The sequence below is a fragment of the Lynx canadensis genome, chromosome C1, assembly GCF_007474595.2.
Source record: "Lynx canadensis isolate LIC74 chromosome C1, mLynCan4.pri.v2, whole genome shotgun sequence".
In the NCBI taxonomy this organism is placed as follows: Eukaryota; Metazoa; Chordata; class Mammalia; order Carnivora; family Felidae; genus Lynx; species Lynx canadensis.
In genome coordinates this window covers 196,360,910-196,386,634 of record NC_044310.1, presented here as the reverse complement: position 1 = coordinate 196,386,634, position 25,725 = coordinate 196,360,910, and the positions used below count along the sequence as shown (strand labels likewise).

General features: G+C 35.3%; 1 protein-coding gene and 1 pseudogene across 1 annotated transcript in view; both read left to right on the top strand.

The window, feature by feature from the left end:
• Positions 1 to 25,725, top strand: part of ERBB4 (erb-b2 receptor tyrosine kinase 4) — a 529,970-nt gene that overhangs the window by 38,024 nt on the left and 466,221 nt on the right. The window lies entirely within an intron of this gene.
• LOC115521576 overlaps positions 12,482 to 25,725 on the top strand; it is a 33,630-nt pseudogene continuing 20,386 nt past the window's right edge.

Genomic DNA, 25,725 nt, shown 5'->3' with positions numbered 1-25,725 from the left:
ATTAGATAATGGGAAATGGGTTTAAACAGAATTCGAAAATCTGAATATAAAGTTTTGTGACATGAGGGCAAACTGCTATAACTCTATGAAAAAGCAGAATCAAATTGCAAGCCAACCATCTACAAGATTTGGCCATTTAAAATTACATAGTTTATTTGTAATAACTATGTAAGGGTTATACAAACTTTAGAAACTATATTAACTGTGGGACACCTGGGTGGCTCAGTCGGTTAAGCATCCGACTTCGGCTCAGGTAACAATCTCGTGGTCTGTGAGTTTGAGCCCTGTCTTGGGCTCTCTGCTGACAGCTCAGAGCCTGGAGCCTGTTTCAGATTCTGTGTCTCCCTCTCTCTCTGACCCTCCCTTGTTCATGCTCTCTCTCTGTTTCAAAAATAAATAAATGTTAAAAAATTTTAAAAAAAAGAAAATATATTGAGAGTTAAGACTTTCTTACTAGTTTATCTTAGTTATCTTCCCCTCACACCTAGTATTTAAATTGAAAAATAATGGACACACACACACCCAGAGATGTATGGATATATATCATCATAATCTTATGACAATGGTGGGAAAATAAAAATATTAAAGGAGTAGAACACATAAGTCAAATCTACACTGTTGCACCTCCCTCACTGCCAGGAGATATTTGTCAAAAAGAGAAGTGGAAAAATATATGATTTTCAAATGGTTTGTGGGTATTCATTGCAGAGAATATTCCTTCTCTAAAAATTCATTGCATACTACCATAACAAAGTAAGCATATATGAATATTGGTATAGAGGGTAAATTGCTTATTGGCTTACAATATTCTAATAATTTACGTAGGATATAAACTTACAGTTTTAGTTAATATTTTACATTTGGGGTCCATCTTTAAGTTACAGATAAATTAGTTAAAACATGCATTTTTTCCCTATTTTGTAGCTTCCACATGTTTTTTAATTTACCTTGTAAAATATATGAATTCTCTATTTTTGATACTATTATTTCAAGATGAGCTAATAAAGAGGCTAGGCCTATGCTGTTCACACACTTCTGGACACTCTTACTACACAAAAAGGGGAATAGATGTCTTCATGTTTGTACTACAGTCGCCTCTGTATTTTTATCACTTATTGGTGAGAACAATTTGCTACATAGCAATAATAAAACAGAATGTAATCAAATGTCACTAGGTCTGTTATACTGCAGTAATGTCAGATAAGAATAATAGGTTTCATAAAATGCTGGGCGAATCTTGGAACAACCTTATTCAGTTGGTGTTCAGATTCATGACCCAATAAAACGTATTCATATACATTTGGTATACACACATTGATACACAATAAGCTATGTCTGTGATTTTATTTAATTGTATAGATTCTTTCCACATAGTGGATTATTGAAGGGCTTTATTAAGTAAGACTTTGTGAGCCAAAATCCCTCAATAGATTTGAAATCATGAGTATAATAATAAGGAGAAAATCTGTTTAATAGTTTTTAATTCCAGTGTCCCTTACTAGAGCAGAAACAAGAATCAATAGTATACTCTATTTGTAGTCCCAAGATACAGGGTTTTCAAAAGATACATTAATGTCAGGAAAATTTAGGTAATTACCTAACATAAATTCAAAGACAAAAGTGTCCTGTAACTGTGATATCCTGAAATGTTTATGCCTGCAGTCATCAATACCCAAGCTGTCTTTACCCTTTCTGGTCTACTGAGACTTTCAGAGCTCAGACCCTGGCTTTCAGTTTGGTGAAACCTTAATCCCTTCCCTCTCTGGTGCTAACTGTATAAAGTGATATGCCATGTATGTGAAGGAGATACCTAAATATGCCTCCCCCCACCCCATGCTTCAGTAGAGAGAGAAGAGACAATGCATGGACTTAGGCTATAAAGTTACATTATGAAATTTAAGTGGCGGGGTGCCTGGATGGCTCAGTCAGTTAAGCATCCAACTTTGGCTCAGGTCATGATCTTGCTGTCTGTGAGTTCGAGGCCCCCATTGGGCTCTGTGCTGACAGCTTAGAGCTTGGATTCTGTGTCTTCACGTCTCTGTGCTACTCCCATGCCCATGCTCTGTCTCTCTCTGTTTTCTCAATAATAAATAAATGTTAAAAAATTATTTAAAAAAAGAAATTTCAGTGGCTGATGTATACAAAGTAAACAGATTTTCAAGGTAAAACATGCTGTATAACATTTTGCAAAAGGATTCAATTCCTTGAAATTATACCATGCATACTTTCAGACCACAATGATATGAAGCTTGAAATCAACCACAGGAAAAAGGCTGGAAAACCTCCAAAAGCATGGAGGTTAAAGAACACCCTACTAAAGAATGAGTGGGTCAACCAGGCAATTAGAGAAGAAATTAAAAAATATATGGAAACAAACGAAAATGAAAATACAACAATCCAAACGCTTTGGGATGCAGCGAAGGCAGTCCTGAGAGGAAAATACATCGCAATCCAGGCCTATCTCAAGAAACAAGAAAAATCCCAAATACAAAATCTAACAGCACACCTAAAGGAAATAGAAGCAGAACAGCAAAGGCAGCCTAAACCCAGCAGAAGAAGAGAAATAATAAAGATCAGAGCAGAAATAAACAATATAGAATCTAAAAAAACTGTAGAGCAGATCAACGAAACCAAGAGTTGGTTTTTTGAAAAAATAAACAAAATTGACAAACCTCTAGCCAGGCTTCTCAAAAAGAAAAGGGAGATGACCCAAATAGATAAAATCATGAATGAAAATGGAATTATTACAACCAATCCCTCAGAGATACAAGCAATTATCAGGGAATACTATGAAAAATTATATGCCAACAAATTGGACAACCTGGAAGAAATGGACACATTCCTGAACACCCACACTCTTCCAAAAGTCAATCAGGAGGAAAAAGAAAGCTTGAACAGACCCATAACCAGCCAAGAAATTGAATCGGTTATCAAAAATCTCCCAACAAATAAGAGTCCAGGACCAGATGGCTTCCCAGGGGAGTTCTACCAGACATTTAAAGCAGAGATAATACCTATCCTTCTCAAGCTATTCCAAGAAATAGAAAGGGAAGGAAAACTTCCAGACTCATTCTATGAAGCCAGTATTACTTTGATTCCTAAACCAGACAGAGACCCAGTAAAAAAAGAGAACTACAGGCCAATATCCCTGATGAATATGGATGCAAAAATTCTCAATAAGATACTAGCAAATCGAATTCAACAGCATATAAAAAGAATTATTCACCATGATCAAGTGGGATTCATTCCTGGGATTCAGTGCTGCTTCAACATTCGCAAATCAATCAACGTGATAAATCACATTAATACAAGAAAAGATAAGAACCATATGATCCTGTCAATCGATGCAGAAAAGGCCTTTGACAAAATCCAGCACCCTTTCTTAATAAAAACCCTTGAGAAAGTCGGGATAGAAGGAACATACTTAAAGATCATAAAAGCCATTTATGAAAAGCCCACAGCTAATATCATCCTCAATGGGGAAAAACTGAGAACTTTTTCCCTGAGATCAGGAACACGACAGGGATGCCCACTCTCACTGCTGTTGTTTAACATAGTGCTGGAAGTTCTAGCATCAGCAATCAGACAACAAAAGGAAATCAAAGGCATCAAAAATGGCAAAGATGAAGTCAAGCTTTCGCTTTTTGCAGACGACATGATATTATACATGGAAAATCCGATAGACTCCACCAAAAGTCTGCCAGAACTGATACATGAATTCAGCAAAGTTGCAGGAAACAAAATGAATGTGCAGAAATCAGTTGCATTCTTATACACTAACAATGAAGCAACAGAAAGACAAATAAAGAAACTGATCCCATTCACAATTGCACCAAGAAGCATAAAATACCTAGGAATAAATCTAACCAAAGATGTAAAAGACCTGTATGCTGACAACTATAGAAAGCTTATGAAGGTAATTGAGGAATATATAAAGAAATGGAAAGACATTCCCTGCTCATGGATTGGAAGAATAAATATTGTCAAAATGTCAATACTACCCAAAGCTATCTACACATTCAATGCAATCCCAATCAAAATTGCACCAGCATTCTTCTCGAAACTAGAACAAGCAATCCTAAAATTCATATGGAACCACAAAAGGCCCCGAATAGCCAAAGTAATTTTGAAGAAGAAGACCAAAGCAGGAGGCATCACAATCCCAGACTTCAGCCTCTACTACAAAGCTGTAATCATCAAGACAGCATGGTATTGGCACAAAAACAGACACATAGACCAATGGAATAGAATAGAAACCCCAGAACTAGACCCACAAACGTGTGGCCAACTAATCTTTGACAAAGCAGGAAAGAACATCCAATGGAAAAAAGACAGTCTCTTTAACAAATGGTGCTGGGAGAACTGGACAGCAACATGCAGAAGGATGAAACTAGACCACTTTCTCACACCATTCACAAAAATAAACTCAAAATGAATAAAGGAACTGAATGTGAGACAGGAAACCATCAAAACCCTAGAGGAGAAAGCAGGAAAAGACCTCTCTGGCCTCAGCCGTAGCAATTCCTTACTCGACACATCCCCAAAGGCAAGGGAATTAAAAGCAAAAATGAATTACTGGGACCTTATGAAGATAAAAAGCTTCTGCACAGCAAAGGAAACAACCAACAAAACTAAAAGGCAACCAACGGGATGGGAAAAGATATTCGCAAATGACATATCGGACAAAGGGCTAGTATCCAAAATCTATAAAGAGCTCACCAAACTCCACACCCGAAAAACAAATAACCCAGTGAAGAAATGGGCAGAAAACATGAATAGACACTTCTCTAAAGAAGACATCCGGATGGCCAACAGGCACATGAAAAGATGCTCAACGTCGCTCCTCTTCAGGGAAATACAAATCAAAACCACACTCAGATATCACCTCACGCCAGTCAGAGTGGCCAAAATGAACAAATCAGGAGACTATAGATGCTGGCGAGGATGTGGAGAAACGGGAACCCTCTTGCACTGTTGGTGGGAATGCAAATTGGTGCAGCCACTCTGGAAAGCAGTGTGGAGGTTCCTCAGAAAATTAAAAATAGACCTACCCTATGACCCAGCAATAGCACTGCTAGGAATTGACCCAAGGGATACAGGAGTACTGATGCATAGGGGCACTTGTACCCCAATGTTTATAGCAGCACTCTCAACAATAGCCAAATTATGGAAAGAGCCTAAATGTCCATCAACTGATGAATGGATAAAGAAATTGTGGTTTATATACACAATGGAGTACTACATGGCAATGAGAAAGAACAAAATATGGCCCTTTGTAGCAACATGGATGGAACTGGAGAGTGTTATGCTAAGTGAAATAAGCCATACAGAGAAAGACAGATACCATATGTTTTCACTCTTATGTGGATCCTGAGAAACTTAACAGAAACCCATGGAGGAGGGGAAGGAAAAAAAAAAAAAAAAGAGGTTAGAGTGGGAGAGAGCCAAAGCATAAGAGACTGTTAAAAACTGAGAACAAACTGAGGGTTGATGGGGCGTGGGAGGGAGGGGAGGGTGGGTGATGGGTATTGAGGAGGGCACCTTTTGGGATGAGCACTGGGTGTTGTATGGAAACCAATTTGACAATAAATTTCATATATTGAAAAAAATAACATTAGGAATTACCCTAGAACTATGATTTTGTGCAACAAGCATTTGAAGGGTTCGTAAATGGCCAAACGCAAATAATCAAGAAATCACTTATGCATGAAAAAAAAAAAAAGGATTCAATTCTTCCAAGAAGAATAATTTTTAGCCTACATTCTAAAATTCAAATCCTATCCTAACCAATTTAATTATATCCATGTGTAATTTGGAATGATGAGGATTACCAGGGATAGTTGTGGGGTTTGATGGGTTCTAGAAAGATGAAACTTTGCCTGAGTCACTCAGATTTAATTTTAAAAATAGGCATTATCTGATCAAACGAAAATTCCTGCCTTTTAGATTCTTCAATAGGTGACTTGTGATAGAAAGAAGGTCACGGGATTTATCACTAGGACTGTAATCCTAAATATCCAAGAAGAACATAAAAATGAGTCTGGTCTCTGTATGGTAAAATAATGAATAGTCAAATAAGGTGCTTGCTCTTCTTCCAACGTGAAAGATCAGTTTCACACTCTGGGTTTGATGGCTATGTATGTCTTCCAGTAGTTTGTATTATGAGTCTGAGGAGTGACAATCAAAGGAAAAAAATCAAGGCAAAAGCCATGCTATTCAGTGCCTGTTTTGTCATCATGGAGTAAACACATGAATGTGGAGAAAATTGATGTTTGTCTGAAGAAAACGCTAGACATCAGTACTTCATCTAGTCCCCTGACTTCAAATACCATCTAGATGCTAGACTCCCATTTGTATGTCTCCATCCTTGAAATCTCCCCTGAACACAGACTTATATAGTACAATAGTCAGCTGCCTGGTTGATATTTTTGCTTAGATGCTATATTTAGTTAAGCATTAGCTAAGCTGCTGTAAAAAAGAGACCCCAAAATATATCAACATAAGCAATGTATCAGTTAATCTCTCTGATGGAGATGGTTTGGGTTGGTAGGACAACTCTTAGCAACAAGTGACAAGAACAGAGAAACAGAGGAGCACATAATTCTTTTGAGGGCACGATCTGGAGCTGCCATAGTTTTCTCTTGTACTCCAATGTCCATTACTAAGTCACATAGCCAAATCAAGCTTCAAGAGAGACTGGGAAATATGCCTGGCTAAAACTCAGGAGATCTGTTATTAAGGAGAAAAGAATGAATATTGACAGATTATCAGTACTGTCTGACAGAAGATATCCCCTAGGTGTGTCTATCAGCTTAAGGGCTTGATTTTTCCTTCTAGACATGCTTCCCCTATAGTTTGTCCCGTTTTTGTAAATATGAAGTATATGTTCTTCCAGTTGCTCACAATAAAAATGTTGGGGTTGTCTAGGATTCTTTCCTTTTTTTGCTTTTTCTGAATTTAAATTCTTTCCACCAGGAAATGTGGCCAACCCCTTCCTTCTATAAAATATTCATCCTATATGTTTCTTTCCCTCCTCTTCTTCCACCATGACCCCAGCCACTATTACTTCTCAACTGGATTATTAGGTGAGTCTTCAAACCGGTCTTCCTGCTTCCAGCCTTGCCGGGCACACAGAGCAGCTGTAATGCTGCTTTTCCAATTGTGAGACTCTTGTGCTTGGATGTAACTCACTCTTAGTTAAATAACTCACAAGGATCTACATGTTCCACCTGTTTTCTCCTCAAACTTCAACCCCCAATCCCCCCCCCCCTCCATTCCAGCCAGACTATCCTGTCCTCTTAGCTATTCCTCAAGAACACCAAACACCTTTCCTCTTCATGGCCTCTGAAGTTACTGTTCTCTTTGCTTAGAATCGTTCGCCTATTCTGTTTCCATTTTTCACTTCCTTCAAGTCACTTTTCAAATGTTAATTCTTCAGAGAGGCCTTCTATATCTCCTGTTTTACTACTTTTCACAAAATATATATGCATGTGAGTACGTATTTATAACACATTAAAATATTAAAGTGCTCCACATGTAAAGTGTAGTAGTTGCTCCAAAATCATCAGCTGAGAGGTAGGTCGGAGTCAGAATAATGGCCCTTCAAAGATGTCCACATCTGAATCCCTGGAGCTTGTGATAGGTCACACTGCAAAGGAAAATTAAAGGTGTGGATGGAATTAAGTTTGCTAATCAGTTGACCTTAAGATAATAAGATAATCCTGAATTATCTGGGAGAGCCCAAAGTAATCACAGAGTTCTTAAAAGTGTAAGAGGGGGACACAGTGAGAGAATCTAGGTTATGGCAGAGTAAAAAGGACTTGGTCCTTGTGCTGGCTTTGAAGATGGATGAAAAGGCCATGAGCCTTGGAAAGCAGGCAACTTCTAGAAGCTGAAAAAAGCAAATAAACATTCTTTTCCACACCCTCCAGAAGGAATTTAAACTTGCTGACATCTTGATTTTAGCCCAGTGAGACCCGTTTCAGACTTGTCACCACCAGAATTGTAGATAATAAATATATGTTGTTTAAAGTTACTAAGTTTGTAATAAACTAATATAATAAGAAACGTTATAATAATATAACTTTTTAAAAATTTAATATAATATGAATATTTTCTCAACTAAGGTAAGGTATTTGCTTGAGTTGGTGATTCTTATAACATCTATGAAGATCCTTCTGTTTACTTTTGGTAATAAGACAAAAACAAAAACAAAGAACTTGCCTCACACCATTCCTGTGTAACTTAAAATAGTACCTGTGTTTCCATAAATGCTAATTCTGCATTTGTGAGACAGTGTGATTGTTTTCTGTTGGTCAGTGAACCAAGTCTTTTAGTCTGACATAGAAAAAGTAGATTTGGGAACTACTTTTCTTTTACAGATTCTACAGTGAAATTAACAACTATATTGTTTAGTTTCATTTAAAACTAGTAAAATAAATGTAGTGATCAACTAGAAAATTAGTTGAAAAGTATGCTTTTATGAATTCAAGTAAGATTTGTGATAATAAAGTAAATCTTAATTTTGTGTTTTATTTCTTCACCAAAACCGTTAATCAACTGTGGGATAATATTGGTAAAGTAATAATTAAAATTTATTTAGCGCTATGAGTCAAGCACTGTACTATTTTATATGCATATATTATGTCTGTATGCAATCAAATAGAAAGCATTTGTGATAAATTCAATTATTATAGGATGAGAAAGCTGAGGCAATGAAAAATTAGGAAAGATGTTTAAGATCCAACAGCCAGTAAGTATTTTGAAGAAATAATTTTCTCTTAGCATTTCAGCCTAAGTATGTGTCTATTGTATGATTTAAAATCTTGGACTGTTAGGAGTTAAAACAATCACAGGGAAATGGAGGGTTAGTGTTTAAGCATTTATATGAGCTCATTACTCTTTGAGTTTTCTGTGTTTACAGTTTTCCATTCTCTGCATTTCAAGAGAGTTAGTTTATATTATGCTCCGTGTGCATGTCTATGTGTGAATATGTGTGTGTGTGTGTTGCCTCTGCAGCTGCTGAACATGCACCTGCATCAGCCTGAATCCAGCTAAAACCCACTATTAGTGTGTATTATCTGGGATACTTGGAATGGTATTTACTTGCCTTTGACATTAATGGCTGACCCTAATGTTCTTTATCTTGAAACAGCCCATCTTCTTTTTAGAATATTCTTCCTATAGACTATATTTAGCTAATAATTTGATGTGTTGTCATTTTATTCTCCAACTAGCTTTGAGTTTTAGGAATGTAAAATAATTTGATATAATGAAAAACATGTGTAAGAACAAATCTCTAGGAGATACTGGCAGTTGTTTCTTGTTAAATCTGTTCATTCATACAACTAAGAAGGTAAGCTTTAAGTAAAGGTGCTATTTTCTGTCTTTTTTTTTTTTAATTTATGTAATCAGTGTTGCAGAACAAAAGATAGTTTTTGTTTGTTTTGTTTTGTTTTTTTTTTAAGCAGGCTCCACACCCAGTGCAAAGCCCAACGTTGGGCTTGAACTTACAACTCTGAGATCAACACCTGAGCTGAGATCAAGAGTTGGATGCTCAATTGACTGAGCCACTCAGCCACCCCCAAAATACAGAATTTAACACAAACTTGTTTTTTCCTGATCAATATATTATTTAGGAGAAAACCTAAATTAGTGCCACAAACAGATAAAATATTATGGTTCTGTGTTGAGATTTTGTTTGTTTGTTGTTTTGTTTTTGAAAAAAAGTCAGTCACCTACATATTTATTGAGTATCCATTTCAGTAGGAGCTATGTATGAAACTTAAATATTTATTCAAGTGCATGAAAATATTTAAAAGAACAACTGCATTTCCACACATGAATGGAAGACACAGAATTTGATATTTCATGTATCTGACACCAGTTAATTGGCCTTTCTTCAAAAGTGAGATTTCTGTTGCAACTTGTTTATCTGGAACTGGAATTTTACATTTTGCTTAGATTCTGCTTTGTTTGTTTGGTCCCCAACATCACTTTCCATAGATCAATTCAAGCTGGTCAAATTTGGCCAACTAATGTGAGACATTAAGATGTATCTTTATTCAATATGATGTTTCATTAATCATTGTAAAATTTTTTTGGTTACTTTATTTGATATTTTTAAAGTTTATTTTTTTAATTTATTTTGAGAGAGAAATAGAGATCAAGTGTGGGAGGGGCAGAGAGAGAGAGGGAGATGGAATCCCAGGCAGGCTCTGCACTGTCAGCAAAGAGCCCAGTGGGGGCTTAGACTCAGGAACTGTGAGATCATGACCTGAACCGAAGTCAAGAGTCCAATGCTTTACCCACTGAGCCACTCAAGAACCCCTTTATTTTTTTAATTAATTATATAATGAGTAATTATTGGGAACCTATTCAAATAATGCTCTTGGAACTGTGGGTGAGAACATTTATCTCATACTCAAGAATCTGACTGATTAGAATGAAGTCAGGGGAAATTACAGGGGATTTGGAGGAAAAGAGACTTATAAGTTACTGTAGTAACAGTGAAAGAGGAGAGAAGAAATGTAGTAGCAGGGTTATATATGAAGCATTCTGGAAGACACTTCAACAAAATAATTTTTTTTAATATATTTGAATAAAATATGGTATATGGATTGAGGTTACAGAGATAATTAGTTTCATTGAGTAAAGTCTTTTATTTTCCTAAAAAAATAAAGTTTTTTTTAGTTAAGGAATATTTTAAATAATCAAAAAGTAATTGGTTTTAAATATAGTTTAAAAGCACTTAGACTCTGAATTGGTTTTAAATAGAGTTGTTTCTCTTTGTTGCTCTTATTTCTAGCTGTTTATATTATTGTTGATTAAAATATCTAATTCTGTAATCTGTATATTTTTTTAAAGTCCACAATAGTCTGGTAATACATAAAGGGAAAATTACTCAATTTTGAGACTTTAATAATCAATGTAGTAAATCTGCTTCTCAACACTTGTTTGCAACAGGTATTCAAAAATATTTGCAGAGAGAAGCATGGACGAAAGAAATCAAACTCTAGAAAATTGATTTAATAGCTCTTTTTTTTTCCTTTTAAGCATATATAGAACAGATATTTTAGTTTAAACTAGTATTATATTTAAATTACTTTTATAAGCACTTTATTATATGTCAGTATTTAGATGTCGATAAACACTTTGTGCAGTGTTATCTGGTATAAAATAGGGACAAAATATCTCACCAGAGCTAATCGTAGATTGTAGAAATGTTTGTTATTTGCTGAAATGTTTAATGTTAGAAAAAACCCAAAATCTCTTAAAATGCTGTCAGACCTTTTCATTAGAAACAAATTCTATTTATTTATAATTTAATAAACATTTATTGACTGCTTTTGCAAGATAAGGGGAAAATCACTTTGGGGCACATGGATTAACACATTCCAATTTCTGCCCTCAAAGAAGCATGTATTGTCCAACAAAGACATCAGAAATTTAAACTAAGCCTACAACTAAGCAAAACAATACTGAAGAGGAGTGAGGGAATTGCATGTATATGAATTTGGAAGATGGTGAAGCTTTCTAATTAAAAATACTATTTTGTAAATTCTAAAACCTAACAATAATTATAACAAAAAAAACTGAGATGGTATACAATTTCTTTTTTTTTTTAATGTTTATTTATTTTGAGAAAGAGAGAGTGCAAAGGGAGGGGCAGAGAGAGAGAGAGAGCGAGAGAGAGAGAGAGAGAGAGAGAGAGAGAGAGAGAATCACAAGCAGGCTCTGCACTGTAATTGCAGAGTCCTTTGAAGGGCTTGATCTCACAAACCGTGAGATAATGACCTGAGCGGAAATCAAGAGTCAGACGCTTAACTGACTGAGCCACCCAGGTGTCCCAGTACATAATTTCTTTTTTTAATATAGTTTTTTAATGTTTCATTTTATTTTTTGAGAGTGAGAGAAACAGAGTGCGAGTGGGGGAGGGCCAGAGAGAGAGGGAGACACAGAATCCCAAGCAGGCTCCAGACTCAGCTGTCCCCATGAGGGGTTTGAACCCATGAACTACGAGATCATGATCTGAGCTGAAGTCTGCTGCTCAACCGACTGAGCCATCCAGGCACCCATCAGTACATAATTGCTAAAAGGGCTACACAATATCAGTACCTATACACCCATTTCCAAAGGGTTGCATTTCTGTAAAGAGAAAAAAATATGTATGTATAAATTAAGTACCTCTGACTATCATGTTTATGTAAAAGCCACATTTTCTGTTTTCTTGGCCTTTACAAATGATGCTCACAGCTATGGCATCCTGTATTCATCTTTACACGTGCCCATCTCAAGTAGAGTTTTAATATCAAGGGCGATAAAATGTAGAAAAAAGTTATTAGGCTACAGGAGCTGTCGGTTTTCTTTGACAATTCCAAAAACGCCAGATGTGTTCATAGTAATAAATACTCCCATTATGTGTGATACCTTTGTCCTCTGAGGTGATGATGTGGGAAAACACCCCAGATGGCATCTTGAAATGGGTAAACATAGTGCAAGTGCTGAGAAGGCCATGGTGAAAAGCACAGTTATGACAGTTATCATTCGGCAGTCATTGGACGAGAATCTCCCCCAGGTGGGTAATGCTTGCCGAAGGATATTTGGAGCACTCCTTCACGTTCCCTCCATGAGCTACCACAGCAGGCCGCTCACTCTTCTTGCCAGGATCAGCGCCCGCACACGGCGTAACACCATGCACCTGTCATGCTTCCAGACAGGAGCTGATCTATCTACTTACCAGACGATCTCTTCTCTATCACAGAAAAATGCCCATTTACAGAATGTGATCTCTATAAAAAGAGAGCAGAAACAATTAAAGGTGAAGAAAATGAGTTTAAGAATAGCTAAGTGAATCTCTCAAGGTCACAGGGCCAGCAAAGAAAAAGCTACGGCACGTACTCGAGGTTTTAGGCATTAAGAACATGGCACTTCCACCCTAGAGAGCAGCCTATTTTATTGTCCATCATTTCTACCCATTTGCCTGCCCAAATGAAAGAAAGATATTAAAGAAATCCAAATTTATTTCAAAATAAGTAGGTGAGTATATAATATTTGTAAAACCAAACTAAGCTGCTTAATTGATTTTTCATAACCAATGGTTTCCTCACCCCATTGACAGTGGAAGGGGTAAATATGATCTCATTAAACATAAAGACTGGATATTGTTTAGTCATTCCAGTCCAGATTTGAGATACTGGCTTGAAAGATATTCTTGAATTCTAATATGTAGCTTTGAAATGGAAGAAGTAATAGGCCTGTAAATATTTCTTAGGAAAATAGAAAATGTCACTACATTTCAGGCAATCCTGCAGATTAAACTTCAGTAATGGGTATTTATGCTAGGAGGAGGCATTGGCAGTATCTAGTAAATAAACAGGGTTACTTATAAACAGTGGGCATGTGACAAATCTTGGGGAGACACAGTCATTCTAAGTGCTCTAAGAGTTCATGTCCTCTATAAAGCCTTAGTAAGTTGCTAAATATAACACCAGGATTAGAAAATATAATTATCCCTCATCATGAATAATCTAAAGAGTCACCAAATCCATTCCTAAAGGGTAATCACTTAAAATAGAGTTGCTTTGAAAAACTGGTGTTTTCATAGAAAATTTGAGTTTGACTAGTTGACAGTATTCTTTTGAATTTCTGCAAATACCTTTTTCTCTCATTTCGGACTTTCAAAGAGCAATGAAGTTGGTTTTACTTCCATCTATGTTTTATTACATTAGGAGAAATGCAAAGTGGAAAGTGTGCGTGTGTGTGTGTGTGTGTGTGTGTGTGTGTGTGTGTGTGTGTGTGTTTAAACATAAAATAGTAATTAGACCCTGACTGGGCAGCAGAAAGGTTAAATGTTCAATCTGTTCTATTTTAAGATGTGGGAACAACTGCTTTCTCTGTGTTGATGTATTCTGAAATCCCAGCTAATCTGAGGAGAATTTCTAATTGAGAATGTGAGAGCCACTAACTTTTTTGAAGTTCTCCTTCTTAAATGTGCCCTGTGTTTAGGAATCAGTTTACAGTTCAGGACGTCCTTGGGCATTTATATTTGGAGTACAGCCCGTGATGGAAAGCTCAGGCCTTGGATTAGTGTGGGCAGAGAACCTCCTTCTGTAAGAACAGGCATAGGGCACCTTGTCTGCTGATGAAAGAGTAATGTTAATGTTATGCTCTGGCTGTAACAGGAGTTCTCAAGAAGCTTACTTGAGGTAGACAATATAAGTTAATAAGTTTGGTTAAGTTCACATTTCTGTGGACCTAATACTAGGGAGTAATTTTTCACCAATGAAATAGCACTTGATTGGTTGTCAAGAAAAACAAAATATTAGACTTGACAACAGCCACTTGCATTGTATCATGTTACTATCTTTAGGGATATAGCAATCTGTAATTAAGGAAAATAAATGATAATTTTTGGAAAACTAGTTACAGGGATATTACCTTTTCTATTAAGGAATGCTGGAGATAAACTAGGGTCTGGTCTTGAGCCTTTCTTAAAAATTTATTCTACAACAAATAAATTATAACAACTCATGTCAATGGAAATACAATTTTTAATCAAATTTAAATACTATAAAAAACAATAGTGTGCAATTTGCAGGTCTGTTTGGCAAAGTATATCATTTAAAAAATTCTATAAACTGCATTGTGGTTAGTCCTTTCTATTTAAAGATAACAGTCTGCTAACTTGCTCTTCATTTCAACTTTTAACAGGATAAATACAATCAATGTCATATAAAATGTTACCAATGGGTGCATTATCTGAATTTAAAATATGATTTTATGGCACATGAGTGACTCAGTTGGTTAAGTGTTTAACTCTTGATTTCAGCTCAGGTCATGATCTCATGGTTCATAGGATCAAGCACCACTATGGGCTCTGTGCTGACAGCATAGAGCCTGCTTTGGATACTCTCTCTTCCTCTCTCTCTGACCCTCTCTTCCCCTCTCTCTCAAAATAAATAAATAAACATGTTAAAAATATATGACTTTAAGAGTCACCTGGGAGGCTCAGTTGGTTGAGCGTCTGATTTCAGTTCAGGTCATGGTCTCACGGTTCATGAGTTCAAGCCCCCACGTTGGGCTCTGTGCTGACAGCTCAGAGCCTGGATCTGCTTCAGATTCTGCATCTCCCTCTCTCTCTGCCCTCCCCCACTCATTCTCTGTCTCTCTGTCTCAAAAATACATAAAACATTAAAAAAATAAAAAATAATAAAAATGCATGACTTTAGAACTGAAATAAAAGACATATGACCTTAAGAGAATAGATCACTAATGCCATTAAAGAAATCAGTGGATGAAATGAAGGTAGCTTAAAAATTTTCAAACCATAGATTCTATAGTCATTTTAACAAAGATAACAAATGAAATGCAAAAGGAATTAATTCCCTGTGTGCTTACAAATTGCCCTATGACAGATGAAACTTTCAGCTTTAATGGCTGATGATTAGAACTTCCATGAATCTCATGATTTTTTAATAAATCTTGAATATGTAAGCTTTCTCTTGGTTCTCATCTCTTTTCAAATGTCCAAATTGATTCACAAAATAATTTAGTAAATATTGAGGGGTACAGTATGTAACGTACTAGACCAAATATGGTTGAAGTAAATGTAAAAAAAAAAGTAAAAATAGTAAATGCTGCATAGGAAAAAGAAATCTGAGAATAATAGGTTGGTTGGTTATGTAAAGATGTTATGTCTCTTGTGTTAATACTGGTCTACAAATACATCTGTGAGTTTGTAATTTAAGGTCAGTAGGCCCCCCACCTTGAACAATAGACATGTGATTTCGTCACAAGTGACTGACTACAGGGCTTTCAGCAGCAAAAGTAATTACTAATTCTATTCCCATTAGAAGAGAAATATAAATTAGTTAATGATTTTCTTTCCTTATCATTTTTAATTTAATGATCCTGAAAATGTTAGAGAGCTGTTTGCTCTTAGAATTACAAAAGAGTCAAATAGTGAAATTTTTTAAGTCACTGTGTCGTGAAAGGTTAGTAAATTTCTATGGTCATCCTAATTTAAGTGCAAAAAATCCTTTTTGAATAGATGTCAGATAGTTTTAGAAATACTTTTATACAAATCGCTTTTGTCAGATACATAGTAACTTACATTTATAATGTGTAGACACTTGAAAATTTATTGTGCCTTTATGATATCATTTGTGGCAGTGAACAGGTAATTTCCTAATTCTTTTGTGCTAAAGGCACAAATTAAATATAAAAGGAATACCAATGGAATAGTATGTTTTATTCAGTCATTAATACAGTCTTTCTCTTTACACAGTGTTTTTATCAAAATGATAAAACCACTTTACATTAAAAACTTTTAGCTGGAAGACTTGAGGTAGATGAAGATAAGCATTTTTTTACATTAAAAAAGTAAAGACATAATTCAGTTTAAAGGAAAACAGAAATAGAGTTGATAGTGTCATTTTTTAGCCTTTTGAAAGCTACTGTATATTGATAGATATTAATATGACCTCTCCATTTAAAACTTTATTATGCTTATTAGGAAAAAAAAAGATAAGAAGCACTATTTATTTATTTATTTATTTATTTATTTATTAATATAATTTATTGTCAAATTGGCTAACATACAGTGTGTAAAGTGTGTTCTTGGTTCTTGGGGTAGATTCCTGTGGCCCATCACTTACATACAACACCAGTGCTCATCCAAACAAGTGCCCTCCTCAGTGAGCATCACCCATTTTTCCCTCTTCCCCACCCTCCCATCCACCCTCAGTTTGTTCTCTGTATTTATTTATTTATTTATTTTTAATTTTTTTAATGTTTATTTATTTTGAGGGAGAAAGAGACAGAGTGCAAGCAGGGGAGGGGCAGAGAGAGAGGGAGACATAAAATGGGAAGCAGGATCCAGGCTCCGAGCTATCAGCACAGAGCATGATGTGGTGTTCGAATAAACGAACTGTGAGATGATGAGCTGAGCTGAAGTCGGACACTTAACTGACTGAGCCATCCAGACGCCCTGCTCTCTGTATTTAAGAGTCTCTTATGGTTTGCCTACCTCCCTCTCTGTTTGTAACTTTTTTTTTCTCCATTCCCTTCACCCATGGTCTTCTGTTAAGTTTCTCAAGATCTACATATGAGTGAAAACATATGATATCTGTCTTTCTCTGACTGACTTATTTCACTCAGCATAATACCCTCCTGTTCTATCCACGTTGCTGCAAATGGCATCATTTCATTTTTTCTCATTGCCAAGTAGTATTCCATTGTATATATGAACCACATCTTTATCCGTTCATCAGTTGATGGACATTTAGTCTCTTTCTATAATTTGGCTAAGGATAAAAGGTACTATGTAAAACAAGGTTGAGTCAGATGAGCAAAAGAAGATCCTTTGTATTATTTATCTTTAGGTTGAAGCAGGGGCAAGGAGAGCTAGCTGTCCCTCTGGGTCTAATTCAGAGGAGCCAGCACAGGAAAAAGAAATAGATATATCAGCCAAATTTTGCAGATCTGTTTCCATATACTTTGCTTTCTGATTTTTCAATTGTGAGAGCTATTAGTTATAAAGTTTAAAAAGTGCTTTATGATCTTACAACCAGATGAAAATAGTCCTTGTTAGGCATGATTATGAAGGTAATATACTATTGTTTGATTTATGTATATGCCTATTTATTTAAATATCTATGAACCTCTAGAAATAATTGGTTTTTAGAGTGGCTTAACATGAGATAAATATGGGAATATTTTCATGAAATGAAGTCCATATTTGAATAAAATAATTGTGTGCATGTATGTTTTTGTACGTAGTAAAGCATATGTTTAGACCGTGTGCTTATGTAAATTTTTATTTATATTTTTTCTTTTATTTATCAATGCTATCTTACTTGTATCTATCACAATAAACAAGAGATTTAAACTAAGATAATGTTTATATAATAACAAGTATAATTTGTATATGTATTATATATTATAATTTATACAATATTAAGAGAATATAATTATGGAGCATACAGTATATATTGCTGAAGAATTTTTACTATTTAAATTATTGCTAAATCCCCAAGGTAGTATTCTAGCAGGTTGGCAGATTTGACTAAGGAAATTAATTCTGTATATTTTGTTAACAAGGCCAAATAAATAGGATTGTAAACTGTGATGGGATTATAACTTCAAAGAGCAAATGCCACTGGTATGTTGATTGCTGTTGAAAAGAGCTTTTCAAAATTACTGTAAAAAATAGCTCATTCCATACTTTTTGATTTATTATAGCATATTAAGCAGTCTTCAAATTTTCAAAAGTTGATTGAATATATATATATATATATATATATGCACACACCTATATTTGTATATGCTCACACACACACACACACATATATATATACACACAGATATATGTGTGTGTGTGTATGTGTGTGTATGTATATCACTTTAGAAAAGTGATATATATAATCTGATTTACCATGTAAAAGAATAATTCTGGATATAACAATTGAACTAATCTCCTTAAGAGTATATATTTTTAAAAATTTATTTCTTCATTTTTTGAGAGAGAGAGAGCACAAGTGGGGGGGAGGGGGCAGAGAGAGAAGGGGATGGTGGATTGAAAGCAGGCTCCGTGCTGATAGCAGAGAGCCCCATGCGAGGCTGGAACCCATGAACCTGAGCTGAAGTCTGACACTTAACTCACTGAGCACCCAGGCACCCAGAATTTAATCTATTTAAATTCTTAAATAGATTACCTGGACTTCTGTGTGAATAGCAGACTTCAGATAAAAAAAGGTAGAAATAAGGAAACCTGTTAGAAACTTATCGCAATAGTAAGAGATAAAAGATGAGGAAATCTTAGACCAGGATGATAGCAGTAAAAGTTGTGGAGCTTTGGGCTACATTTTTTTTTCATGGTTTTTCTCTCTGTCCTCCTTTTCTCTCACTACTCAGAAGCCTTCAGGGCTCCCTCCCCTGGGGGGCATCAGTGGCTCTTTTCTTTTCCCCCGTGCCCACAAACTCTATGAACTCCATGCTGTACCTAGCTTCCAGGGGTCGTTTTTCTGGTTTGTAGATGTGCAGCTTTGTTCTCTAAGACTTCCAATAGATTTCTTGTTCAGAATGATTTGATATTTATCTAGCTGTGTTCCAGGAAGGAGGCAAGCTTAGGGTTGTCCTACTCCTCCGCCATCTTACTACCAACTCCCTGGGCTACATTTTGAAGGAAAAAGATTTGTTGCTGATGGACTGACTATAGAGTGTGGAGAAGTGTAGTCAGAGAGAATTCCATGTATTTTTTGTTTGTTTGTTTATGGATTATATCTGGAAGAATGAATTTATCAATTACCAGAGAAATTAATTAGGCTCCATTTGGAGAAGAGAACCAGGAGTTCGGTTTCAAACTTGCTAAACCTGAGCTGCCTGTTGGACAAAATTACTCAGAAAACAGTTGGACCTATCAGCCTAATATGCAAGTGAAAGGTCAAGGCTACACATATGTCTCCTAAGTCATCTGTGTGTTTTTGGCATTTGAAGACATGAAGCTTTATGAGAGCCTTTATGTGAATATAGAGAAAAGGAGTTTCTGTGGGCATGCCAATAGCAGAGACGTAAGGTGGGAATGCTAAATGAGTGACTAGGTATGAAGAGAACAAGATGGTAGTGCTTGAAAGTCAAGTGGAGACTGGGCAAATATGTCCACTGTTTAGGAGAAATCAAGTAAAATGAGACTGGACAGAAAAAAATATCTTATGGACTAAGCAGTGGTTCATTTGTGACCCTGATTAGAGTTATATTATGACAGGGGTAAAAATCTTGATTAGAATAGGGTCAACAGACAACCAAAGGATCTTAAGGCAAACTGTGGATATAATAATTCTATAGTGGAACTGTACTATAAAGGAAGCAGAGAAGTAGAGAAAATCTGCAGATACATGTGAAATTAAAGAGATGGGTATATTAGTATAGAAAATATTACATCCGGTTTGTGTACCGATATGGTTAAGAGTCATGAAAGAGAACACTTGATAATGTAAGAGAGAAAGGGACCGTTGCTTAAGTGTCATACAGCGGTGAGAGGGTTTGGGAAACAGGTCTGAGTTATGTGGTAGAGTCTATCTGAGAGCAGTGTACATCACTTCCAGCTCACATTCAGCTGGCAGAACCTAGTCATGTGGTCTCACCTAACTACAAGGGATACTGAGACATATAATCTAATTGTGTATCCAGTAATAAAGGAAACAGGGTTAGTGGCCACACCTTGTTATCTCTGTCATTGGAATGAGTGGATCCTTTATTTTCTTATGGCTTTCAAAATCATACTACATATCTTTGATACATTAGCTTAGCAACCAGGCAGTTGACGTTAGTCTGATTTGATTAATTTTTACAGAAATTGTGTTGGACACTAGTAATTACTATTTCTTCTTCTCTGTGTTCTCAACTGACTCCTTAAGTTATCCATCTTAGTCTATTACCCACTGATGTAGTTTATAAAATATGACTTCTCCCCATACTTTTTGAAAATTGAAGCAGCGTTTACTCACTCTTAGGATTACAAAATAACTTCAGTGTTCAATGACTGCTGCAGAATCACAACAGGAAGTTCAGTCTCTTCAGTAAGGCTATCATAGCCCTGGGCTGGGACTCATTCATGCCAGAGTCTTTAGCAGATTTGTTTTTCCTGAAATTGTGCATCATAGCTCACTAGTGTTTTGCAAAATTAATTCTGTGAATTTTACCCACATAAATGAAACATAATAGAATAAAAATGGAATTGCATGTAGTAATGACAGGGAAGCATGTAGTAATGTAGTAGTGATAAAGATCTCATTGAACTTATGAATATGAAAAAACACACACAGACAGATGTGTATATCTTTTTTAATTAGTGTTTTTATTTTCTTTAGATGAGTAGCCAAAAGTGGAATTTCTAGGTTTGTATAGTAGTTCTATTTTTAATTTTTTGAGGAATCTCCATAGTCACTTAAAAAAACATCAGTGAGTGAATGTTTATTTCTTCTTCTGAACTTCTTGAATTTCTGGTTAGCTTAACATATGATTATTTTCTAGGTTTCTGTCCTGTTTTATTTTTATTGAAACAAATTCCAATTAAGTGCCTTCCATGTGCTACACATTCTTTTTGTTGTTGGCAATATAGTGATTTAAGCAAAATGAAAGACACATCTTACTCTTACAGAATACTTTAGTGCAAAGAGAGATATAAGGGCTAAGAAAAATGTCAAGGAAAATATAGGAACTGGTTGGGTGAGGTTTATGATTTTAGATAGCATGGAAAAGGAAAGTCAGAGTAAAAGTGTATTTGAATTAAGACTAGAAAAAGCAAAAGAGAAGACATATAGACACCTGAAAGGAATGAGTTCCAGAATGAAGGAAGAGAAAGAGCAAACGGCTTAATAAGACATAATCTAAAAAATGATTCATTGCTCTTGGCAATAAAATTAAAACATATTTTCACCTGTTTGTCTTCTATGTTTTATATAATTTTAAGCTAGTAAAAATATTCAATTTATAGAAAATTTATTAGGAGCACCTGGGTGGCTCAGTTGGTTAAACGTCCAACTCAGTTGGTTAAACGTCATGATCTCACAGTTTGTGGGTTTGAGCCCTGCATTGGGCTCTGGGCTGGCAGCAGGGAACCTGTTTGCAATTCTCTCTCTGTCCCTTCCCTGCTTGCATGCTGTCTCTCTTCTCTCTCTTAAAATAAATAAATAAATAAATAAATAAATAAATAAATAAATAAATAAATAAAACAAACAGTAACAGATTTATTTTTCAGATTGTTTTCTCCCATCATTAGATTCTTCCCGCTGGCACATACTACATTCTCTATAATCTACCTTTCTCTAAAATACTGAAAGATAAATTTCCATATTATAATAGTGACATGAAACTTAAAGACATTTCATTATAAACTGTTTTTGAACTAATGCTGAAACTATGTAAGGGTGACTAAAAATGATGAAACTCACTCTGGACTTAAAAAAAAACATCATAGCAGTAGGTTCTTTATTTTCTCTACAGATCCTCCATTATTCTTCATTCTATCTGTTTTCTAAATGGGTTCAATTTCAGAATAGATTTTCTTCACTATCACTAAAGATCCAGCTTGTCTGATGAAAGCTTCAGAGATTCATTTATTGACTTTCTTTCATGCCTGGGAGGGAAAATGTTAACCTTTGGCCTCTCTCTGGTATAATACATGAGTTTCATTTTTCTTTTATTTGTCGTAACAAATTATAATTTGTGGTTGGGCTTTCCCTGGAAAATTATGGCTAGATTGAAACTGAAGAGAAGTTTTAGAACTCATTACCTTTGAAAGAATTTTAATTTCCAATATCTTTTCAATAAAAAAGCTATACATAGAGTAATAAATTTTTAAAAGATTAAGAAGAATTCAATATACTTTTAAAATTATTTATTCAACCTACTGTATGAATTGATATTTATAGGGTGAAATTAATCTATTTCCCTTTTTCATTTTGTTTCTATAAATAAATAAATACATATTTTTTTATTTTCAAAAAAAGGGAAAATTGCATTATTATTGTTATTCTAATTTTATTATATTTTTGTTTACTTTTTTTTCAGAGTTTGTCCTATACATAGCAGGAAAAAGAGAGAGAGAGAGAGAGGGAGAGAGAGGGAGGTAGTGTTATGGTTAATTTGTTCAGCTTAATCTAATTGGAAAATTACAGTCTTCACCATAACATGTGTAGATATTAACTGGTGTTGTGCAACTGGGGTGACAAAATGCGACAGATCAAGAATAGGGAAACTTCACGCTGTGGACAAACAGGTGTTACAGGCAGAATGATAGGGAGGTCCTTCAATTTTTATTTTTTAATGTTTTATTATTTATTTTTGAGAGAGAGAGCATGAGCAGGGGAGGAGCAGAGAGACAGGGAGACACAGAATCTGAAGCAGGCTTCAGGCTCCAAGCTGTCAGCACAGAACCTGATGTGGGGCTCGAACACACGAACCACGAGATCATGACCTGAGCCTAAGTCAGACGCTTAACCGACTGAGCCATGCAGGCACCCCTTGGTCCTTCAAATTTTATGCATCTTAAAAATGGACACATTTAGAAAATTTTGGTTAGGCAGACATTATTAATATCTGTGGGTTCTCTCTGGGCAAGATGGTCCTTTTGGAAGAAGGTTCTGGATTTACAATCTGGATTTAGGGGTCAGAAACTTAGAGAAAAGCCAAAAGCAGGCAGTTCATAAATGATGATAGAGCAAAAGTAGAAAATAGATTCTGAGGGCACACTTTCATAGACAGGGTTTCAGGAAAGATAGGCAGGAGTGCCAGATATTAGAGCGACAATGAGAACTGCCAAGTTTCAGAGTGCAGAGTTGATTATTAATTAATATTAATTAATACTAATATCAATTATTACTGTATAATACTAATACTATTACAATATTAAAACTAGAGAGAAAGAAGGGAATTGGTTAAGTAGGAAAAAATAACATTGGCTTAAGTTCTTGGAAATGAACTAAATAAAACAGGAAGAATATGAGAGCAGAAGAGATAAATAGGAAGGTTACAGGGAACGGGTATCCAGGGTATGCTGGTTCTGGAAGGAAAACATGTAATAAAAATAGAGTGAAAGGGAACTGAGGAACTTGTAATAGATGAAACTCTAATATTGAAAAGCAATTATGTTTATATTTTATTGTTCCAGAAGGGAGAACTTAGAACCAATAGATGGAAATTGTAAGGAGATCATTTTACTTCCAGTTTTGAACTTTTCCTCTCTTTAATGCTATATAAAATTCGAATAGAGTCTTTACCAGAATGTGAGTCCCTATCAATAGAATCAATAGAATTATGTACATAGGCTGGATTGTCACTTGTTAAGCATATTGTGATTTTCTACAATGTATAGAAGGCACAAGGAAATTATTTCTCAAAATCTTCCAATTTTTAAAAGAATTTTGCTTTTTTTTTCTTGGGTGGGGGGCAAGGCAAGAGAGTGATCAGCAGGTATTACAAACCAACAGTGATGATAAGGTATTAGGTAATAGATGTGGTATAAGTGATGTGAAGATAAATTGCATAAGGATTGGCTAAATGTTGATTCAGTTTTCTGTCCTTCTCTTAAGTTGCTTTGACTGGTACTTGAATGTAGCATTTTAACCTCTGACCTGGAGTCAGGTGGCTACAGTTAAACAGTTTTAAGAACTTCAGATTCCCCACCTTGTTAGCTTGACAAGAATTTTAGTAATAAAACACTTTTAATAAAGACAGTTTTACCACTGCATTAACACTGAATATATTTCCCTGGGGCATTATTTACCTTAAATTTGTTTAAATATTAAAAGCATTGCTGTGCCTTTTGTTTTTATGAAAGTCATGTTAATAACGATTTTCTCGGAGAAGAAATGAGGGCAAACCTCACTGGAGATAAATTACCTGTTTCAGCAATTAGCAAAACAGTCACCTTCATTACCATTTCATTTATCATTTGAGCTGTCTAGTCAATCTAGCAATGCATTGAGCTTTTTATGGCATTGCATGTACATGCTTAAGGACTCACGTGGTAGAAGGGTAAGGAGATATAGAAGATTCTGCCACTGAGCAGCCTGTAGCTTCCTAGACAACACATATATATACACAGATTAATGTAATATATTATCATTTTGTGCTGAGGTCTCTAATATTTTTTCTTCTCTTTTGTATGGAAAAAACAAGAGAAAATAAGTTGAATGACTCACGTAGCATTTTGAATAGCTACTATTAAATGATCTTTGATAGGCAGAATTGGGAAGAGGAACAATCTAGGAATAGAAGAAAACAAGCATTGTCTTGGGCATAAGAATGAAATCTTGATCCAGAAATACAAGAATTCTGCTGGACCTCCACTAAGAATCAGATTTAGCTGCTGAATGTAATGAATGGCAGGAGGAAGGAAGAAGTAGTATTACGGAGTACAGATTTTTAGTTAGTTTCTTTTTAAGATGAAAATATTTCCAGCGTTTTATGTAATCTATGTAAGTAATTTTGTTTTCATAAAAGTAAAACACTATAGTCATAAGTAGAAATGTAACTCTTCTCTAATCTATCTTCTCACCCTCATCCACATCCTCTGCCATCCTACCCACTCTGAGCCAATCAGTGATAAGACTTTCTTGTGATGTCTTCCTGACTTTAAACAGCAAACCTATACACATGTGTATTGAAATAAATAGAACCATCCAATCCATATTACTGTGTAACAATATTTTTTGCTTATTAGTATACCATGGACTTCTTCACATATTACTATTATAAGTCTATATGTCTTTTATATGATTGAGTGACATTCCATTGTGGGAATGTGCTTATACTTTGCTTCACCTATCTCTGTTAGGTGTACGCTTAACTAGTTTCTAATTTTTCACTTTTACAAAATGACTACTGCAAAGTTCAGTTGCCAACTACATTTTTCCATTTATTTAATTAGACCACATTCTTAAAAGGGCACTCTTACCACAAAGAGGATATACACAATTTTAAATACATACATATTGCATATTGCCCTTCAGAAAGTCCAATTAATTTGTCCTTCTAACACAGTACATCAGAGTGCCTGTGTTGCCACACCCTGGCCAAAATGGCAATAACAACAATTTCAACACCAGTGTAATAGATGAAAAATACCACATCTCCACATGCTTAATTTTGTGAGTATTTGATAATCCATGAAGTTAAACATCTTATTTGGTCATCACCCATTTATATTACTTTAATTAAGAG